Here is a 21,543-nt window from a genome sequence, read left to right as displayed (position 1 = left end):
AGGGAGGAGATGCCCTCATTAACTACAGTAAATCCTCAAAACAAACAAACAAACAAACAAACACATATTAAAAAGAGAAGGGAATCTCAGTTAGGGTGGTCCTTGTAGCAACCACCACTTTATGTGCAAATGCCAAACCATTACAGGAGTACATGGATGTAATTTTGGTTTCCTGGTTAATGTGAATTCACTCTGCATACTTGCTCTTTGTACTGTCAGTTTCAACAAATGAGATTCAACTAGGACGTGGACAGATTGAGAAATTAGAGGCTATTTCTAACTCTAGGACTTCTGAGTGACTCAGAGAAAGTGGCAGTCCCCTCTTTGGTGTCCCATCAGAGTCAAGAAGGAATCCTTGTCTTGAACACCAACAACCCTGTGCTCTTCCACCTCCTCAGAACAGATCTATCTCTGATGTTGGGAGACAGAAACAAGTCTGAGTGCTGACTCCATGTTACTCACCCAGTGAGAAAAGTATTTATATTTTGCCACCAGTTACAGCTGGGAAATACTCAAATGTAGTATTACTTAATAAGTAATTTAGAATGTAATATCCTGTTTCCATATATATGGCATCAGCTAAGCAAATGAGATGGAGTCACAATCCCTTAACTCATCCGTCTAGTTTGTGAAATATTGTGACCTCTTTTTTTTTCCTTCCTCCCTCTTTCTTCCTACCTTTATTCTTTCCTCAAATATTTATTATGTACCTGTTATGAATGAGGTACTGTGATACATACAACTTCAAACTTTTTGGCTATCAGTTGTTTATTTTCAATTATTAAATATTCTTTTTCCTAAATAAGAGGCAACCATGCCTATTAAGGAAAATTTAAATTACAGTAAAATATAAAGAAGGCAATTATAATTCCCCATATTAATCTCTAGGGAATAATTTTTAATAAAGTCTCCTATATTTGTTTAACAGTGTATCATAAGCAGCTTTAATGTTATTTAAAACTCATCATAAACATAACTTTAATGTCCTAAATTGGTGATAAATATTTCAATGAAGAAACCTTATTTCTCATTACAGATTCCCATAAGAAAAATTGTTTCCTGGGAGTGGAATTATTTTATACTTGTGAAAAAAGAGTGTGTACATTTTACAGCTTCTGATAACATACTGACATTTTCTGTCCTGCAGTTTACCAAAATACCCACCCCATGAAGGGACTCATTTCACTGTGATGGGCAGCAGAACTTGCCACCCAAAAATATTTCTTTAGGAACATTGATTATTTTAGGCTGGTTATTTTTAAGAAACAAGAGGACTCAGAAGATATCTTTGACCCCACCCCCCACCCCCCGCCTAAAAACTTCAGATAGAAAATTTTGCTTCAGGAAGGGAACCTTAGCATACTCACCTAAGCATATACGAGTTAAGTGTGGTAGACAATGAGAAGCTAAGCAGAGTCTGTCTATTACATTCCCCTTTGTGTTCCATTGTTTCCGGGTGGCCTGACAAAACATTTTTCATCATGTTTGCTCTTTCTCACCTATCTATAAATTGCCTACTTTCTCTGTGAAGTCCCAGATCCCTGTCTCCATTTCCTTAGTCCAAAATGGCATATATACCTCAACTGCCCAGTGTGTCCTCAGATAACATATTCTTAGGGAACCTCTGTGTGGGCATACATAATAAATTAGCTCATTTTCTCCTGTTAATCTGTTGTATGTTAATTTGATTATTAATTCAGCCAGAAGAACTTAGACAGGTAGAAGAAAAATTATTTTTCCTCCTCCACAGCATCATCCTCCCCAATATTAAGGGCAATGCTTATTTATATGCAATCTTTGCTAATGTGATTGGTAAGGACAAAAAATTCTATCTTTAAGAAAATTGCATTTTGGGTAAATATCGAAATAGAATCTTGATAAGCACAAGTAAAATTATAGAACATTTAAAAATCTTTAGAAGTTGTATAAATATACTTGTGCCCGCTTTCCATTAATTCAGTGAATAAAATGGAGGCAGAGCTTGGACCATCCTAAAAGCTACTACATCAGATTTCTTGGTAACTGAAAACCTATTTTGGTTAACTTAACCAGAAGGAAAATGTCTTGCAAGGCCATCCGGTAGCATGCCAAAGAGACAGGAAGCCTGGATAATCAGGGTCATCAAACAGGCAAGGTAGCTTCTTAACTCGAATCAGAACAGGTCACACCACCCAGTCACTTAGGACACTTACCCAATGGCATTGCCATTGGATACTCCTACCTCTCACCTCTGGCATTGCTGTCTATGGACACAAAAGCCACTTCACAGATAATGGAATTATTCTTCTTCAATGAATCACAGACTCCAGATGCAAGACCTGGATTGGTTGAACTTAAGTCACATGACGGTTCCTAGCTGCTAGGGGTGGAGACTGTGAGTATTGGGCCATCTTGTGCAAATTAATCAGATTATAAATGAGGTTTTTGTAAAAACAAATGATAAAGATTTATTCAAAAGTCTTAGGTTTTGCAAACAGAAATACAACTAGGCAATACCCAAAGAAGAAAGGAAAGCTTAGGGTTCTTATAATAAAAAGCACATTTTACATTTATTTTTAACTTTAAATTTTTTTGTATTAGTTTTATGTATACAGCATAGTGGTCAGACAGTTATGCACTTCACAACTGTCTCCCACCCACCTCGATATTTTCAGTACCCACCTGGCACCATACCTAGTTATTATAATATTACTATGTTCTCTATGCTGTACTTCACATCCGCATGACTGCTCTGTAACTACCAATCTGTACTTCTTAGTCCCTTCACCTTTTTCATCCAGATCCCCAAACCCCCTTCCCTCTGGCAACCATCAGTCTGTTCTCTGTATCTATGAGTCTCTTTCAATTTTGCTTGTTTGTTTATTTTGTTCTTTAGATTCCACTTATGAGTGGTATCATATTGTATTTACCTTTCTCTGACTTATTCCACTTAGCATAATACGCTCTATGTCCATCCATGCTGTCACAAATGATGTGATTTCATTTTTTATGGTCAAGTAATATTCCATTATATATATATGTACCATTAATTTTTTTTTAATTACTTGTCTATTGGTGGTCACTTGGGTCGCTTCCATATCTTGTCTATTGTAAATAATACTGCAATGAACAGAGGGGTATATATATTCTGTTGAATTAGTGTTTTAGGTTTCTTCAAATGTATACCCAGAAGTGGAATTTCGGCGTCATAAGATGGTCCATTTTCAATTTTTTGAAGACCCTTAATACTGTTTTTCATAGAGGCTGCACCAATCTGAATTTCTATGACAAGTGCATGGGATTCCCCTTTCTCCACATCATCGCCAACATGTGTTTTTGATTTATTGATAATAGCCATTCTCACAGGTATGAAGTGATACTTCATTTTGGTATTAATTTGTGTTTCTCTGATAATTAGTGACATTGAACATATTTCTGTATGCCTATTGACCATCCTCTTCGGAGAAGCGTCTATTCAGGTCCTTTGCCCATTTTTAAAAAAGATTTTATGTATTTACTTTTAGAGGAGAAGGGAGGGAGAAAGAGAAGGAGAGACACATCAATGTGAGAGAGAAATATTGATCTGTTGCCTCTCATATACACCCTGACTGGGAGCCAAACTCACAACCCAGACATGTGCCCTAACCAGGAATCTAACCAGTGAACTTTCAGTTTGTAGAATGATGCTCAACCAACTGGACCAAATCAATAAGGGATCTTTGCCCATTTTTTAATCGGAATGTTTATTTTTTTGGTGTTGACTTGTCTGTGTTCTTTATAAATTTTGAATATTAACCCCTTATTAAATGTATCACTGCTGAATATCTTCTTCCATTAAGTAGGTCATCTTTTTGTTTTGTTGATGATTTCCTTTGCTGTGCAAAAACATTTTAGTTTGATGTAGTCTCATTTGTTTACTTATTCTTTTGTTTTCCTTGCCCAAGGAGATAGAAATATATATATATATATATATATATATATATATGCATATATATATATATATATATATATATGCATATATATACACTTATATAAAATAAAACCTCCAGACAATATACATATACATATATATAAATATATTATATATAATATAAATACACATTGATGCTGGACTGGAAAGTTCAAAACTTTAAATTCCCAGACTAGTTAAAACAGGAATAGAATTATTTCTTCACACATCAACTTACTTGATTTAGTAATTTAGCAGCTTGATTACAGTGACTCCATCTTATTTCTTTACTCTGTTTCTCAGATTTTAGGCAGCAAGACCATGATCAGTTACCACTATAAATACCTATGTGGAATTCCTTGTTTCATAATACTTTTTAGTAATCTGGGTAACCTTCTTAATTATCACTGAATTTAGATTGACTAGGTCATGCGATTATCTAGTTCAGAACTGCAAACACAAACGTTCACCATCTTCTCAAATGTCATTGGGGCGGGGCATAGAGCAGTGCTGGGGACTGTGGAAAACTGAAAATTATCTTCCCAGTCCAAAGGGGACACCTACTCCTTGGCTTCGGCTGATAGTTGCTAGAACCTACCATGGACCAAAGGTTGCTATTATTCTATCTTTTCAGAGCATGCCAAAAGTCAGAATTTTTGTGAAATTTTCTGACTTTAAAATTTAGAACTGAATTCAAAATTAGAAAAAACGATGACACCATTGCTCCTTAAAAACTAAAGCAGGAGACAAGGCCTGTAAAGTTGGAATGCCTGAGGCTAAACGGAGCAGTTGGTGGCAGAGCCAGGGCCCGAAGTTTGATCTTAAAGGGTAAATCAGATGAGGAAAAACTGATACACTGTACTCCCTGCCCTGTTCTGCAGTCACTTTTCTTACTTGCAGGTTACCTCCCAATGGAGTAAAGAAAAAAATGGTACAGATACATACAAACTCTGGAAAGGTGAAAAAGTGCCTGTTTCATCCAGCAGCAGCAATGTTTGTAAAATATTTCTAAATTAATAGAATCTTCCCAGCCAATAAGAGGAGCTTTTGGTGTCAAATCAGATTTTAAATCTTAACTTCTACTGTATCTTCGTCAGGGGTAAAATAAGAGTACCATGTATAAGGCTGTGGAGAGGATGAAATAAGGTTTCACGTTTTGAGTGTCTGGCACAGTACCAGGACCATACTAAAGACACTGTACATGATAATTATAATATAATAATATCCAGATGATATTATAATAGTTTGCATTACCCGTGGGGGATGAAGTGGGGATGGGGGGAAAGAGGATTAAAGAATTTTATGGTGGGGGTAGGTTATGGATAAATCTCAACATGGAGTTCCTAACAGGAGGTGTAAGTGGAATTTCCCCCCAATCCCCATTTTGCTCCGGCTCCAGTAGAGTTCATGGTCAAATCCATCTGCATCACAGGTGTGTACACTGCAGTCCTAAAAGGCACCCACTCCTGTCTACTTCGGCAAAACTGATGGTAGAGCAAAATGGGAGTCCGGGTGAATCGGGGCTGAGGAGGGGCGTGCCGGGTTTCAGACGAGAAAGTCGCACCCATTCATTTCACTCTTGCTCTAGGCCCACCGCAGAGACTTGCTTTTCTACCTGCGAGGTTTTTTCTGCACGATGCGAGAGGCCGCAGCAGCGGAAGAGGGGGCGGAGGCAGAGGCGGAGGCGGCACCCAGGGGCCGGGGCGGGGGAGGCCGGGACCATCGCAGTGACAATTCCTTTTCCTGCAGCGGCGGCAGCGGGATCACTGCACCAGGCTCAGGGTCGGCCGGCCTGCGCGTGGGTCTGCGAGGACGCTGATCGCCCCCGGCGCTGCGGAGCCACGGCAGCCAAGGGGACAAGAACCACGCACACAGCTGGAGCGAGTGGAGCTCGCAAAGCTCCCTCGGCCCACGGTGACAGGGAGGAGGTACGGCCGAGCCGAGGGAGCCGGCACCTCTGCGCTGGGTGCCGTAGCACCCGGCTGCAGTGCCTTCTAGCAAAAGCCAGAGCGGCCCCCGCTGCTGCGGCCAGACGGAAGCCAAGGCCACACGGCAGGCGTGGGGGCAGCCGGTGCGGCAGCCGTCCCACGCGGGGACCCGACACTGGGGCTTGCTGGTGAGTAGGCGCGCGCGCGCGTGTATGTGAGTGTGAGCGCGCCCTGGCACAGGCGAGTGTGCACGCCGGTCCGTGTACACTGTGGCCTGGCGCGCCGCCCGTCCCTCTTCCGCCGGCGGCGTCGGGTCTCGGGTTTGTTACGCGGGAATGGAATGCCCTTTGCAGGCTCACTTCCTCACTTCTAGTGCCCTGATCCGCCTCCTGCGATGCCTCTGAGCAGCCCCCGCCGGCCCCCAGCAGTCCATTTCACCTTGATGGGGAAGGCAGGAAGGTGTGGCTCTTGGTGTCGGGGCTGGACTCTAGAAGTGACCTACACGCGTGTTTCTGGTTCCAACTTAGAGATGGTGTCAGCATTGAAAGCGACCACCGCTCTGTCTTTGGAGGTGCGTGGTTTGGAGAAGGGAGGGACCAGGGTTATAAAAACGCAGCTTTACCTCTATAGGATAAGTGGCATGCCTCTCTAGAGGATGTTTACTTTTGTGCCGTTTATGAGCAACTCTTAAGACATTTTCCCTCACCTGAATAATTTAAGCCTTAACCAAATGTCTTTAATGGAATGCACGAAGTGTAATGTCACTAGAACAAAATTTTCCAGTACTGTCTAAAACGCACACTGCTGATATCCAAGAGCTTAAGATCGTATAATTACTGAAATTTTTAAATTACAAAACCTATTTAATTTTATAAACTGTTACCCCAATAAATTTAATTAAAAAAAAAACTTTAAAAATACTTACGTAATAATTCAAGAAACAGAACCTGATGTAGAGGATTGAGGGGAAAAAAAGAATCTTAAGTGTTTGAGTGGATGGGGCTTGGGTGGCTTTCTGGAAATCAGTGTTTGGTAATAAGTAAAATAGACACCTTTCAAATTAAGCTCCAGTGAGCACACTGCTTTCCAAACATGCTGCTAGTCACTGAGAAGAACATGAAGCCCTAGGTTTTAGGGAGTTTCCAAAGTTCTCATATCAGTAAGGTGCTGATTTGTGATTTCATGATTTAAAGCACTGTCAATATCAGATTTGTTCCAGCAGATAAATTACACCTGGATTTTTGACTTCCTGTGTGAAGTTTTCGGTGGTTGTTTTCTGTGATAATTTTATAGAGATTAAGCCACTGGGTTGTTTTTTTTTTTTTTTCCCCAGACCCTGTTGCAGTGGACAATCTTATGTTTGTGGGATGGATACTCAATGGAATTTTAAAAATGTACTCTATAGCTGCATTATAGTAGGCATTTTGTAGCTATAAATAGATTTTCTTTTTTAATTCAAGTTAATGTCTTTGAGAAATGGACTCCTCCTGTTTACCATTACTCCAGTACAGCTTCTTCATTCAAAGGCACGGAATGTTATTGGAATCTACCTGGAAAATTAACTGGCTGCTGCTTTTTTGTTCAAGTACATATCCAGCACATTGTTGGCCACTTGGGAATCTCAGTTGGAATTTATGTTACAGCTGATTCTTGGGAATTTTAAAAAGAAAGTTATTTTATTTTATTCTCTTGTAAAACAAACCCCATTGAAATGATCAGGCAGAGAATCCTAGTCATTTACCCATGTCGTGGTCTTCAGTGAGAGGCTTGGAGAGAGAAATTGAGGGGAGCCATGTCCCCGAGGTTGTCTTCAGCAGAGAGGTTTGCTCTGGAGAGGAGACTGTCTCTGGGATTGACTCCTGAGAAGCACAGATGAAAAATAGTAGAAGGGTGCTATGACTTCCATTTTTTTTTTTTTAAATATATTTTATTGATTATGCTGTTACAGTAGTTCCAATTTTTTCCCCTTTACTCCCCTCCACCCAGTATCTCCCTCCCCCAGCATCCCCCCCCAAGTCCATACGACTTCCATTTTTTGTTAATAATAGTTACCTCTATTTATTTTCATCACCTAGGATTTAACTATACCAGTCTGATCATATTCTTCCTTCAGTGACTCTTCCCAATCCTACTTACAGCATCAATCCAGAAAGTGAGGATGCTTTTCACAGAGAAGAAAAGTCTGGTAATTCTTGCTCAAAATATAAGGGGTAGAAGAAATACATAGTTGCTGCCTAGGAAATGCCAAGCGCCTTCCTGGAGGCTACATTTACAAATTAGACACATTGTAATCCACTAGATTTATGATTTTGTGTAAGGTCAGCATTTTTTTCTCAACCCTGTGAAAAATTTATAAGTAACTTGAAATGATACAAGAAATGACTCATAGTCATTCCTGAAAATATTAGAGTCAGCTTTCTGTCCCTTTGGGCTAATGGATCACAGATGCTCAATAAATACTTGTTAAATGAAAAACAATTCCAGAATGTCTTTACTTCCCAACTTAACTGCGTCACATCTAGTATTGATTATTCTTAGTCATAACTTTATATGAATCACCAAACCTTTCATCAGATTGAAGCCCACTGGTATATTCAGCTAAGTAAGATCAATTTCTTCCACGAAGAAACAATAAGTCCCTTTGAAATAAAACAAAAACAGACAAAAGTACTTTACTGGTATCTGTTGACTAGCTTATTCCAACTCTATGAACATATGAATTGTCCAGCAAGCTATGTGAGTGTCCATTCAGAAATCCTGAGTTGACATTAGAATATTCAACTCAGGAATAATCTGGATGTACCTTTTGTCAGAAATCATTTGCATTTCTAAGCAAATCAAATGAACTTCTAGTACAATCCAGCATCTCATGCTAAATGGAAAAACCAATTAAACCTTTCGCAAATGGCTAAGTCATCAAAACACGTGATGTTTGATTTTCTTTCTAAATTTTAAATTAAATTCATGTTATGTTTGTCCATCGATGTGGCTGGCTTAGAGATTAATTCAGACTGATGGTTACTTAGTAACTTGCATTTATTAAAAGCAGCACCTTTATATAAGCATCAGTAATTCATATGTTTTAATCATCTCTAGTTGGCGTTTCCAAGTCCTTTTGGAAATGGTTGCATTGTATGATCTTGAATATTAAGGGTGCTATGACTTCCATTTTTTGTTTTTTTGTTTTTTTAACAGTTCTGACTTTCCATACCCAGTCATAAAAAGTTTACTCTATGATTCAGAACTTAATTGAAGACTAAAGATTAGAAACCTGTCTTAAGTTTGCCTGGATATTAACATTATCATGCATATTAATAATGCAAATTTTCTTTTTGACATTCTGTTTATGTCCTCAAGTCAAGCTTGTTCTATTCTGAATAAAAATCAAATGAGATCTTTAAACATCTAAGGATTTTTTCTAATGGGCTATGTCCAAAATAAATGAAATAAAAAATGGCTTATCACTGTTTTAAAGTACTACAGACACTGATATCCTCTACATAATGAAACTTGATTAGTAGGTTCGTGAACAAGAGTTAAATGAGAGTACCTTTCATGTCCTGTTAAGGCCCTTGAAAGCCAGGGAGTGGAATTTTGATTCAATAAGATAGCTGATTTGAGGTAGGTTCCCTGAAAGGATTAAGTAATGAAAGCATCTTTTTGGAAGAACACTTTGGCAATTAAGTGAGGAGTGGATTAGTACAAGGAGGGAGTGGAGGTGGTAATCTGGAGTCAGATAATGATAGCCTGATTTTTAATCCAAATGCTGAAATGGAGAAGGGAAAACTTAAGACAGTCAGACATCAGAATTCTTTGTTTCATGTGGAATAGGGCACAAGTGTAATTATTCACATATTTTATATCCATGGAACATCACTCATTGATCACAACATTCTTTTCTGCTATGTCTTGGTGTAACCTCCATATCTTGCCAACATTTGACTGATATTTAGTAATAAGACTTAGTTATTGAACATGTGCCATATGCTAGGCACTGTACAGAGCCTTACCACATGTTGTGTCAAGGATGATGGCATAGTTAGGAACATGAATTCTTTTTGCCATTTACTAGTTGTGTGTCTTTGGGCAAGTCACTAACATCTCTGAGCCTCCATTTCCTTATCTTTCAACTGGGATAATAATTTCTATGATAAGGCTTGGGGGAGGGTTAAATGAATAAGTAAGTATAAGTGAGAAGCGATTAGAAGTGTCTGGCAAAAAGTTAAGTGCTATATGCATTTGTTGTCATTATTATTAATTTATAAAACAACTTTATGTAATAAACACCATTGTACGGATTGAAAAATTGAGGTACAGAGATGCTAGGTAAATTGCTCAGGGTCATATGCTGGCAGGTGATAGAGCTGGGAGTCAGACCCAGACAATCTGACTCCCAGGCCTGCTTTCCTAGCTCGTATCGTTATATATCCCTGTCTCCTGTACTGCATGCCAGGCGCTAGACTCTCGGCCTCATGCAGATGCAGGGGTCTCATCATTTCCCTTGTAGAATATGCCATCTCCAATGTAGAATTCTACCCCAGATTGTTGAGTAATAATTTTGCTATTTTTACTTGATGCTTTGGTATTTTTAAGTGGTATTTCTCATTAAGGAGTGTTCCAATTTCTGTTACTACATTTGCTTTAAAAATCAGTCATTTTTTGTTTTTGTCTAACAGTTGATACATATTCATTTATAACATCTCTCCTTATACCCAGTGGTTCTTTGCTGGAGGCAGGGAGGATATGTCTCCTTAATATAATGTATAATATATAGTTCATATTATATGTTATATAAATAATGTATAATGTAGCATGTAATTATATAATATATTATACATATTCTATATGGTGTAGATGTTATGTACATTATATTAGATATACACTATGTACTTCTGTATACATTATATTGTCATAGGTATACACTATATAATATACATATATAATATATACTATATAGTACATTATGTTAGGAAGACAGTTACATTATATGTAAATTATATATAAAGAATCACTGGGTGTAATGAGAGATGTTATAAATGAGTATGTGCACATTAAATTATCAGGCAGGTATCCACACTCCTAGAATCTTTTATATGACTGATGGTGGAGTTATGACATTTTATAACTTTTTATTTAGAATATTTTATAAAGTAACTGCAGAGTAAATTTTAGCTGTTCTTTGACTTGCTGAAGTAATTATATCTAATTGTAAGAGGTCAGATTTTAATTTTAAGTGGGAAGACTGCTACAGCAGCTGAAAATACAGAATTCTTAATTCCCCCAGAGCTTCTTTTTATTTTTTACTTTTTTGATTTTAGAAAGAGAGGAAGGTGGAGAGAGAGAGGAAAAGAAACACCAATTTGTTGTTCCACTTATTTATGTGTTCATTGGTTGATTCTTGTGTGTGCTCTGACCAGGATTAAACCTACCACCTTGGCATATTGGGATGATGGTCTAATCAATTGAGCTACCTGGCCAGGGCTCCTAGAGCTTCTTTAGGATAGAATATGCCATCACTGATTTTAATATTTTAACATTACATTAGTCTTTTTATAATTTCTTGTTCTCATTAATAACTTTCAGAAATCTGTAACTAGTATTTTTTTCCTAAGGAGGCAAAAACTTTTCTTAGTCTTATGTCAAGTTCATAGGTAAAGCATGACTATTTAGTTGAAAAATTTTTAAATATCATCTTTAAACCTATAGTGTGCATCCTTTAATTTACCCTTTTGTGTAAATTACACCTCATTATTTAACTAAGGTTCAATTCCTTTTAAAGGAAATGTTTTTTAATTTAGTGAGTTTAAAGTTGATTAAGGATGATAGAATTTGAGTTTTGATGAATTCGGTGTTCTGTTTTTTTACACTTTTGCTACACTTATGTTTCAGTGGCATTACAGTGACTGAACCACAGATTCAGTAAGGGTACATCTAAGAAATAACTGCCCCCAGGAACACATCATGAATTATTCATTTTGCTTGTTTGATTTGATGATGGTTTGGGTGAATTTGGAAACAGGAAGCCAATGAGGACTCGTTTTTTAACCCACCCTGGCTCCTGGTGAATACTACTTACCTATGTTACCTTTTCCTGTGTTCAGAGAAAAACTCCAGAGTGGGTCCCTTTGGAGAGTGTTTCATTTCAAACTTGAATGGCTGGAGCAATTGTGTACCTTTTAATTAAAGATGGTAGGAAGGCCACAATCAGGAATGATGATCTTGGTTAAATTCAGCTCAGCTATGGACCCTGTGTTTGTATTTATCTTGTTGCTGGAGCCCTATTTTTTAACTCTGGAAATATGCATTTCAACCACTGAGAAGAAATAGAGGGAGCCTTTGAGGCTTCTGCATTCATACTTCAGTCTTCTGGTGGATTGACTCAAGTTCTTCTCTCAATCTGTTTTGTCCTTGAAATGCTGGTTTGTAAACTGGTTCACGAGATAAGTTTTCTTTGAAAGGAGGGACAATGGACATTGTGGATGGAACACGATTAGAAAAGAGAGGGCTGGAGTAGGTCCTTCATATTTTTGTGGTTTTGTTCAGTGGGGCAGAAAAACTGTTTATGGAATGAATATAGTACTTTAAGAAAAATAAATAAAAAGATGAAAATCAGCTGGTATCATTAGTGGGTGTGGAACTTCGTTTTCCCAATTAATAAGTAATTCAGCAAATTAAAATGTAGGTTTTAAAGTGAATGTAAATGACCATCACATCCTTGTGACATAAAGGTTATTTTTCTTTGGCAAGTAAAATGTTATTTAAAAACTTGGAAAGGTAACTAGGGCAATGCGACTCAGACCGGTCTCCAGAAACCAAACATCTTCCATCCCACTGCCAGTGACTTTTATTCAATAAATTCGGGTGGGGCCTGGGAGCCTTCATTTTGACAGCCTTCTTGAGGGATTTTGATGCAGGTGGTCAATTAAACCACACTGAGAAAAACATACTTAAAAGCCGAATCTAATTTTATATTCAGATTTGTGTTTCTATGTTTATGTTTTCTGCATTTTTCCTCCTGATTTTCATAGACATTTTTATGTAATGACGTACACATCAAGGCCGCCTTGGAGTTTCTATAATGGCATTCTGTACTTGTTTCATTTTCTTACTAACACCTGCTTTTTTAAAAAAAAAAATTTATTTATTTATTGTTTTGTTTATTTATTTATTTATTTGTAGAGAGAGAGGAAAGGAGAAAGAGAGGGGGAGAAACATCACTGTGTGGTTGCCTCTCACTCGCGCCCCCAACTGGGGACCTGATGTGCAACCTAGCCATGTGTCCTGACTGGGAATCAACACCTGCTTTTTGATGGATGGATTCAGACAACCACAGGGCTGGCGGAAATTTTTAGAGAGAGTGTTGCACCCTTCTGAATGGCAGGTGCTGAGACAGGGCAGAGAGGGTCTGATCAGAAAAGGAAGTAGGGGAAGACGTGGGGAAGGCAGTGGGAAATGAAGTCTTAATAATGCACAAGAAGTGAAAAGGGATCAGATCTCTGGCTCTGAGGGGCTGGCGAAGGTGTTTAGACTTCTTCTGGTAGGCACTAGGTTATTAGTGTGCATATTTATTTTATTTTTTTATTTATTGACTTGAGAGAGAGAGAGAGAGAGAGAGAGAAACATCTATTTGTTGTTCCATTTATTTGTACGTTCATTGGTTGCGTCTTGTTATGTGCCCTGATAAGGGCTTGAAGACACAACTTTGGCATATCGGGTACCATTGTGCTTTTTTTTTTTTAATCCTCACCAGAAGATATGTTTTTTATTGATTTTAGGAGAGGAAGTGGGAGAGCAAGAGAGAGAAAAAAAAAAAAAAAAAACATTAATGTGAGAGAGAAGCATTGATGGGTTGCCTCTTGTATATTCCTGGACCCTGACCTGCAGTTGAACCACAACCTAGATACATGTGCATGCCCTTACTGGAAATCAAACCTGCAACCTTTCTGGTGTACAAGATGACGCTCCAACCAAGCCACTCCATCAGGGCACCAGTATGCATTTTGACTAACCTGATGCAAACAAGCGTTACATCTGAGCTAGGGACATACATTACCTGGTCTAGATCAGAGGATTAAGGAACAAGTGGGCAAAGCCAAACTGGTTTGTCACCATAAAGGCTGGAGGGAGCAAGGGTGAGCAGTCGGGGGCCTTGAATTTGGTAGGACTGACTTTGAAGGGTTTATGCAGCAGGGTTTATGCAGGGTTCTCTGGCTCTCTGTTCCAGGTCTGTAGTCACTAAATTTCTATTTCTAGTCACTGTGTGTATGGTGTGTGACACTAAGGCCACCCAGCTCAGGTATCAGGCCAGACCGGCCCCTCTGGGTTTAGAAACTCCTTGGATAACTACTACAACTATGACTACGTTAATAATATTGCAAAGCAAGGAGAACACAGTTATTCTCACTTTAGACTGGAGAAACTCAGTAATTTTATCAAAATTCACACATCTGGAAACTCAGATGTGACAGAGCTAGAATTCAAATCTGGAGCTACCTACTCAAAACTTAAAGGCTTGAAAAAAGCATAATTTGTCTGATTATGAAGGGATAGACACTTGTAACAAATTGTACAGAAATAAGTGAATTGATGTGAAATCTTTCATGATTCCATTCTGAAGAAAACAGCTGAGAAAAATTCAGTATATGTTGTTCAGACTATTTTCTTGCAAGTACCAACACACATTAAATACTTATGTATTATAGCATTACAGGGATGGAATCATGTTTTATGTTATTATTCTACAACTTGCTTTATTATTATTATTTTTTCTCTTAATGCTGTATCTTGAACTCTTTCCTGGTTCAGTGCATGTAGATCAAGTCCTTCCTCAAGGCTTCATCCACTATACAGATTCTTTATTGTAAATAATCTCCTTTTGATGACCTTTTAATTTTATTTCCAAAATGTTAATATTTTTCAACCATGCTGCAATGGAGTGGGGGCAGGGAGAGAGAGAGAATTATCTGGTCAGGACAGTCTATGTGGAAATCTTGGAATTTCTTGTTCAATAGCAATGCATATTAAAAACAACTGCCCACTTCTGGCCAAGATGGAGGTGTAGACAGACATGCTGCGTTTCCCTCCACAACTAGGAAGGAATACAACTACCTCAAAACTAGAGACAACCAGAAGTTCCAGAAAATCAATCTGCATAGAAGTCCAGCAAACAAAGATATAAAGAAGAAATACTCATCCGGACAGGTAGGAGGGGCGGAGCCAGGGCAGAGAAGACATGGTGTGGTGGTAGCAGCAGCGGCAACAGCAGCAGGCTGGTGGAAAGCACAATTACACATTTTTAAAAGTCAGAAGGGATACCTGGGGAGTGTTCCCACCTCCTCACCAGACCACACAGTTCACTGTCCCAGCACCAGCGAAAATCAAGCCTCATTGCTTTTGACTGTGCAAACCAGTGGGGGTTGGGATAGAGGCAGAAAACTGCCATCTCTCAGCAGAGTCTACTTGTTTAAAGGGCCCCCACGGACCTAGAACATCCGCAGACCCACTCACTCTGGGAACAACTGCCTGGGCAGCAGCTAGAGGGGTGCCAGTCCAGTGCAGAAGTGGGAAAAGTGTTTGGAAAAGGGACGAATGCTGGGTAAGAGGCATTGTTCCTTCTCAGACCCCTCCCCCACATACAGCGCCACAACGTGGTGAAACAGGTCGCCCCTTACAAGGTAGTAGGATTGACAGCTATCCCTGGGACATGGAAGCAAACAAACATAGGAGACTTTTGGCCAAGATGGAGGCCTAGACTGACACGCTCCATCTCCTTCCACAACTAAGAAGGAATACAATTACCACAAAACCAGAAATAACCAGAAGTTCCAGAAAATAAATGGAAGTCCAACGTATGAAGTTATAAAGAAGTGGTGCTCATCCGGACAGGTAGGAGGGGCGAATTCACAGAGGAGAGCTCAAGCGGTGCTGTCTGCGGCAGAAGCAGTGACAGAGGCAGGACAGCGGTAAGCACAGACACCCATATTTATGGGGAGGCAAGAAACACCTGGGGAGAACCCCCAGCTGAAGACCAGACCCGTCAGCTTGCAGTTCCAAAGCCGGGGAAGGCAGACCTCCATTGCCTTGGACTGTGAGGCCCAGAGGGGGTGGGGACAGAGGAGGAGGCTCCCAGTCTCTCATCAGAGAGTGAATGGCAGGAATCCATCTTGGACCCCCACCCCCTCAGAAAACGCCACAGCGTGGTGAGATGGGTCATCCAGTTGTGACGAGTGCACGGGGCTCTGCCCCCTATAGCGTAGGAGGTGTGGCAGCCCTGCCCAGGAAGCAAAGGTAAACACAAAACTGTCAGGATGGCACAGTTCATGATAGAGATTCCAGTGACGAAGCTGACCAGACAGCAAATATCTAATCTAATGAAGCAGCAGATAGGAAATCTTTCTGAAGCTCAGTTCAGAGCTTTGGTTATAAAAATGCTTACAGACCTAACAAGATCTTAAACAAGACAGGGAAGGAATGAAGGCTAGTCCTGCTGAAATGAACAAAAACACATACGAAACTAGTGGTGAGGGCAAGAAAACCAGGGATCAAATCAACAAATCGGAACATAGCAAAGGAACCAACAGTCAGCCAGTGCAGAAAGAGGAAACGAGAAGTGAGGAAAATGAGGAGAGGCTCAGAAACTTATCAGACAGCTATAAGCGGGCCAACATCCGAATCATAGGGCTGCCAGAAGATGAAGAAGAACTCAAAATTGAAAAATTATGTGAAAAAATAATGAAGCAGAACTTTCCTAACTTGGGGAAGGAAATAGACTTACAGGTCCAGGAAGCACAGATAGTTCCAAAAAAACTGAAGGGGGGGGGGTCACTGGGTGGAGGGGAGCAGAGGGAAAATAAATTGGGACAATTGTAACAGCATAATCCATCAAACATATTTAAAGAAAAAATAGAAAGTAAGAAAATAAATACTATTCAAAATGAAAATAAATAAATAAAAACAATTGCCCATTTTTCTTCCAATTCTCATTGACTAGTATAATCAATGATGTAAATTTTATCAAATATATAAGAATATCTTGTTCAAATTTATAGTTTCTTAAGTACTAGTGAAATTAAACATTTTTTACATGTTACTTAGCTATTTATATTTTCTCTTATGTCTTGTTATTTATTTTTTTGCCATTTTTATTCAGCTCTTTACTGTTCTACAAATATCCTCTGCAGTTTAGAGATAATAGATTAGCCATTGGAAGTGTTGCAAACATTTTTTCCCTCTCGTTGCCCTCTTACTTACTGAAAAGATTTTAAGTTACTAATTGAACATTTAAAAAATTATTTTAAAATAATTTCAGACTTCCAAAAGATGCAAAAATTGTACACAGGGTTTGTATATATACTTTACCAATTTTCCCCAAATTATTCACACCTGTGTAATCACAGTAGTTATCAAAATCAGGAAATTAATATTGTTATAGTACTGTTGTCTGATCTACAGATGTCACGCACATTTCATCAATGTCTTTCTTCTGGTTCAGCATCCCCTCCAGGATCACAGTTGCACTTAGTTGTCATGTCTCTTTGGTCTCTTTTAATCTGAAACAGTCAATCAGCTTTCCTGTTTTTGTTTTTTTTAGAGAGGGAGAAAGAGAGAAAAATATCAATGTGATAGAGAAATTGGGTGCCTTTTGCACAACCTGGCCTGCTACCCAGGCATGTGCCCTGACTGGATATTGAACCAGTGACCTTTTGGTTCACAGGCTGGCACTCAATCCACTGAGCTACACCAGCCAGGGCTCCTCTATCTTTCATCATCTGAACACTTTTTGAGACCATTGCCTGAGTGTTTAGTTGAAAATCTCTCAATGTGAGTGTGTGTGATGTTCCTAGATGAATATACAATTAAGAATGTAACCTGGTCTGGAGGTGGTCAAAAATGTCTTGCTTGAGGAAGAGATGCTTAAGCCGACACTGGAAAGATGCAGAGGGAGTAGTGTGAGATGAGGGTGCGGTCCATGTGCTTAGACTTTGCTTGATGCATCTCAGAAGTGCATGATGCCAGTGTGTGGAGGCTGATGAGTTGGCAGCTGGGTCAGACCCACCTTTTGAAGGACCTGTTAAGGGTATGTAATATTAACAGTGATGGAAAGCTATTAAAGGTTTTTAAGGAAAGCAGAACAATAGCTGAATGACATACCTGTTGTATGTAGAAATAATCAAAGGGGAGCATGCTGGAAAACAGACCATTTTGAAGGCTATTCAAGCAATGTAGACAGAAAAGGGTGGCAAAGAGAAAGCAGATGGCCACTTGCTGCAAGGAAAGATAATGAGCAAATGCAGAGTTGAGAGTCTGGAGGGCAAATCTGCTGATATAAGTAGTAGATTGGACCTGCAGTGGAGAGCAGATGCAGGGTGGGTTTTTTCAGGTCTTGCCAGGTTTTGTGTAACTGATCAGATATTGATACCATTCACTGCGATGGAGTTTTCTCTGTTGAAGTCAGAAGCATCATTATTTTCAATTACCTTAGATGACAACATTTACAACATCTTTGCCGGCTTTTGGTCCTAAATCAGTTTCCCACTTAATTTCCAAGTTCCATGTTGTTTTTACCTCAAAATCGCCCCCAATAACTATTTATTCACCGTTCTTGTTACCACTCTCAGTCTGGACTTGGGCTGCCTTATCCACAGCTGCACACTTGACTCCCCTCTGGATTGCCAATTCTTCTTCTTTCTGTGACTTTACCTGTCACTGCCAGACTATTTTTTCAGCTTTATAGGGACATAATTGAAAGAGACTGTTTCAATTTAATAAATATGTACCAGGTGCCTAGTTGGGACAGATCACTTTATTGGGCAGAATTGAGAATTAGATAAGAAACTGAACATAATTGAGAAGATTCTGGGCGATTTTGCCTGATGGTAAAAAGAAACCCTATAATTCTCTTACTCCTTACATACAAATAAGTTGCACAGATCAAATATCGTCGTCGTCGTCGGCAGCCGTCCGTCTCGAGAGACGATGGTGTAGCTTCTTAAGAGTCTATCTGCACCACCGAGAATGGCTGTGCAGTCCGACTCGGGAGTGACACGGTATCTGTCTCCTCCCGTGTTGAATCGACATCTTGCGATGACGCTGGAGTGTCCTCTCCAGTGAAGCTGAAGCTACAGAGCCTGGGCAGGGTGATATGGAGGGTCTGCTGTTGCCCATGCAGCAGACCCCCCCTCTCTTCGCAGCTGAAGGGTCCAAGGGAAAGACGGAGTCAATACAGCTTGGCTTCAGGTGCGCCGCAGGAGTTGCCGGTGTTGACTACAACGTCAAACCGCCTTAGGGACTCCGGCTCCGGATTTTCTGTCGGGGTTTACTCCCTTAGCCTTTCCCCTGAAGAGGTATGCCGCAAGGCCGCGGAGGTTTTTTGGAGTCAGAGTTTTCCTTCTCTGATGTGCCCTGACTGGAAGATCGAACCAGCGACACTTAGCTCGCAGGCCGACGCTCAATCCACTGAGCCAAACCAGCCAGGGTACAGATCAAATATATTTACCTAAAAATATATAATCATAACATTACTAGAAGATTGGAGGACATATTTAAAATTTTTTTTATCATCAGTAAGTTTGAAGGTCTTTTAAAGAGAAATGAAAAACCCAGAGATATAAAAGATCCATTTGACAGCCTAAATTTTTTAAATTTTGTACAAAAATTAAACAACCTTTCAATGAAATTTTCAACTAAACTAATAAGTGTAGAAAGAGTGATGGAAACAGAAAATTCCTGTTTTCAAATACTACAGTAATAATTGTTTCAGGATGCTAAAATTAGTGGGGAAAAGTATATTTGCATATTTTCAAAGTAACTCCCTATAAGAGAGTTTAGAATTATAAAGGACAAAATGGTAGATCTGCAGGAGAGACATGAACAAATGATAATATCACTGATAATGAGGCAAAGCAGTGTCTCCTGATGTACTGAGGACACACTTCTAGAGTATTTTTGCCAAAAAATGCTTAACTCTGTTTCCTGTATTTTGTCTTTGTTGCAGTTACCATGGTTTTAATGATATAATGGTACAGATAATTGTTTGATATCTTTGTACCTGTCTGCCCTGTCCCCTGCCCCTAGCAAAATAGACATGTAAGTTTTAAAAGATCAGATACTGTCTGTCTGTTTGTTCACCATTGTATCACTAGCTCCTAACACAAAGTAGACACTTAATAAAGAATTCTGGATAAAGACGTGAATGAGTGAATTTATTTGGTACTGGCAATATTTGTGGGAAATACATATTTAGGCTTGGGACATACTGAGTGAGAAATCACAGTTGGATGTCCTGGGGGAAATGGATGGAGCATATTTGAAGACAGTACTAAAGGTCAGATTAAGCTTTAGTTGAAAGCATGAAAAAAATGTGTCTTATGGAATAAAGGTGTGTTAAGAGGAAAGACAAAATATTAATAGTTGAGAAGCAGCATGAGTGAAATGGGAGGAAAAAGGAAATATGTGTTTCATTGAGGCCCAGGCAAGAGTTCGTTCTATAGTAGGAATATTCAGCTGATCAAGGCTAGGTAACTAACTCTCTTAGAGAAATTTTATCTGAAACAGTGAGTCAAGCTTTAATGCACTTAAAGGTCTTCTGGATTGCTTGATAAAAGTAGGCAGTCGTGGGGCACCATTCCCAGAAAGTCTGACTCGCTGGAGCCTAGAAATCTGTTTCTTGTAATAACCTGTCTCCTCTTCCACGAAGTATTTATGGTACAGGTGGTCTAGGACTACCACACTCAGAGGAAACTTGACATCAAAGTAGAAGGATGTCAGCTACAGGGAAGGAAGAAAGAAAAGGAGTGTGTGGTGAGCTAAGAGGAGCAAGAGATAGCCAATTGCTAACAGCTTTGGCAGTAAAGGGGCTGTTGAAGCATTAAAAAATGGGCTGCTGGGGAGGTTATGGATGGACAGAGACTGTTTTGCTTTTGTCCATTGTACTGAAGATATTGTCTAGGGCAAGACCAAACGTGAATGCAGCTGTCTACTGGAGTATGATAAACAGTTAGAATTCCTGTGGTCGGGGACAGTGGAGGAGCAGTAAATGGCAAGTATTTTAGGATGGTTTTTGCTTTTTCATAGTAGCGCTGGACTAAATTCATCTTGTTGAAGTACTGTTCTTAGAAAATTTATGAAAATTAAAGTTGATTAATAATACCCGAGAACTGACCTCATCTCTGACCTTCAGAAAATGATGTTATTTTGAACATTTACTTCTGACTCATTATGCTTCATTGAATGAGATAACTTCTGGATAATGTTTTCTTAAAAGCAAATTACAATAAAAAAGGGAAGTACGTACATTACAGTTTAGTGGCTTATCTTTAGAATGCATAATTTCCAGGACATTTTAGGATTTCAACAGCAGCAAAACAAAATTAACACGCTCCTGTGTATTTATAATGACAAAATAATTGTGTACAAATATGAATTTTTCCCTTACACCTTGAATTTATTTTCCAAATGTTTTATGATGCATATTAATGAAATCATTCCATTAAAAAAATAGAATGGCATCTTAAATTAGCACATTTATGAGTATAGGAAGTACCTTTTGAATACCACAGCTTAGAATTTAATATTAAAAGCCAGCAAATATTTCTAATTAAAGTGTGTCTTGGTAGAGTAATTATGCATTTGATATTTTTAACTGCATACTTCAGGTGGTCAGTCCACAGATAACAAACGAATCATTCT

General features: G+C 39.1%; 1 protein-coding gene across 1 annotated transcript in view; it reads left to right on the top strand.

The window, feature by feature from the left end:
• Positions 1-5,651: 5,651 nt before the first annotated feature.
• STAMBPL1 (STAM binding protein like 1) overlaps positions 5,652-21,543 on the top strand; it is a 60,007-nt gene continuing 44,115 nt past the window's right edge. The window contains exon 1 of the mRNA XM_090279261.1: positions 5,652-6,044. The gene's annotated coding sequence lies outside the window, so the exon portion shown is untranslated. The remainder of the gene's footprint in view (positions 6,045-21,543) is intronic.

The sequence above is a fragment of the Furipterus horrens genome, unplaced genomic scaffold, assembly GCF_987537825.1.
Source record: "Furipterus horrens unplaced genomic scaffold, mFurHor1.1.pri manual_scaffold_5, whole genome shotgun sequence".
Lineage (NCBI taxonomy): Eukaryota > Metazoa > Chordata > Mammalia > Chiroptera > Furipteridae > Furipterus > Furipterus horrens.
Note: the sequence above shows the minus strand (reverse complement) of the source record. Positions and strands in the feature narration are given on the sequence as shown.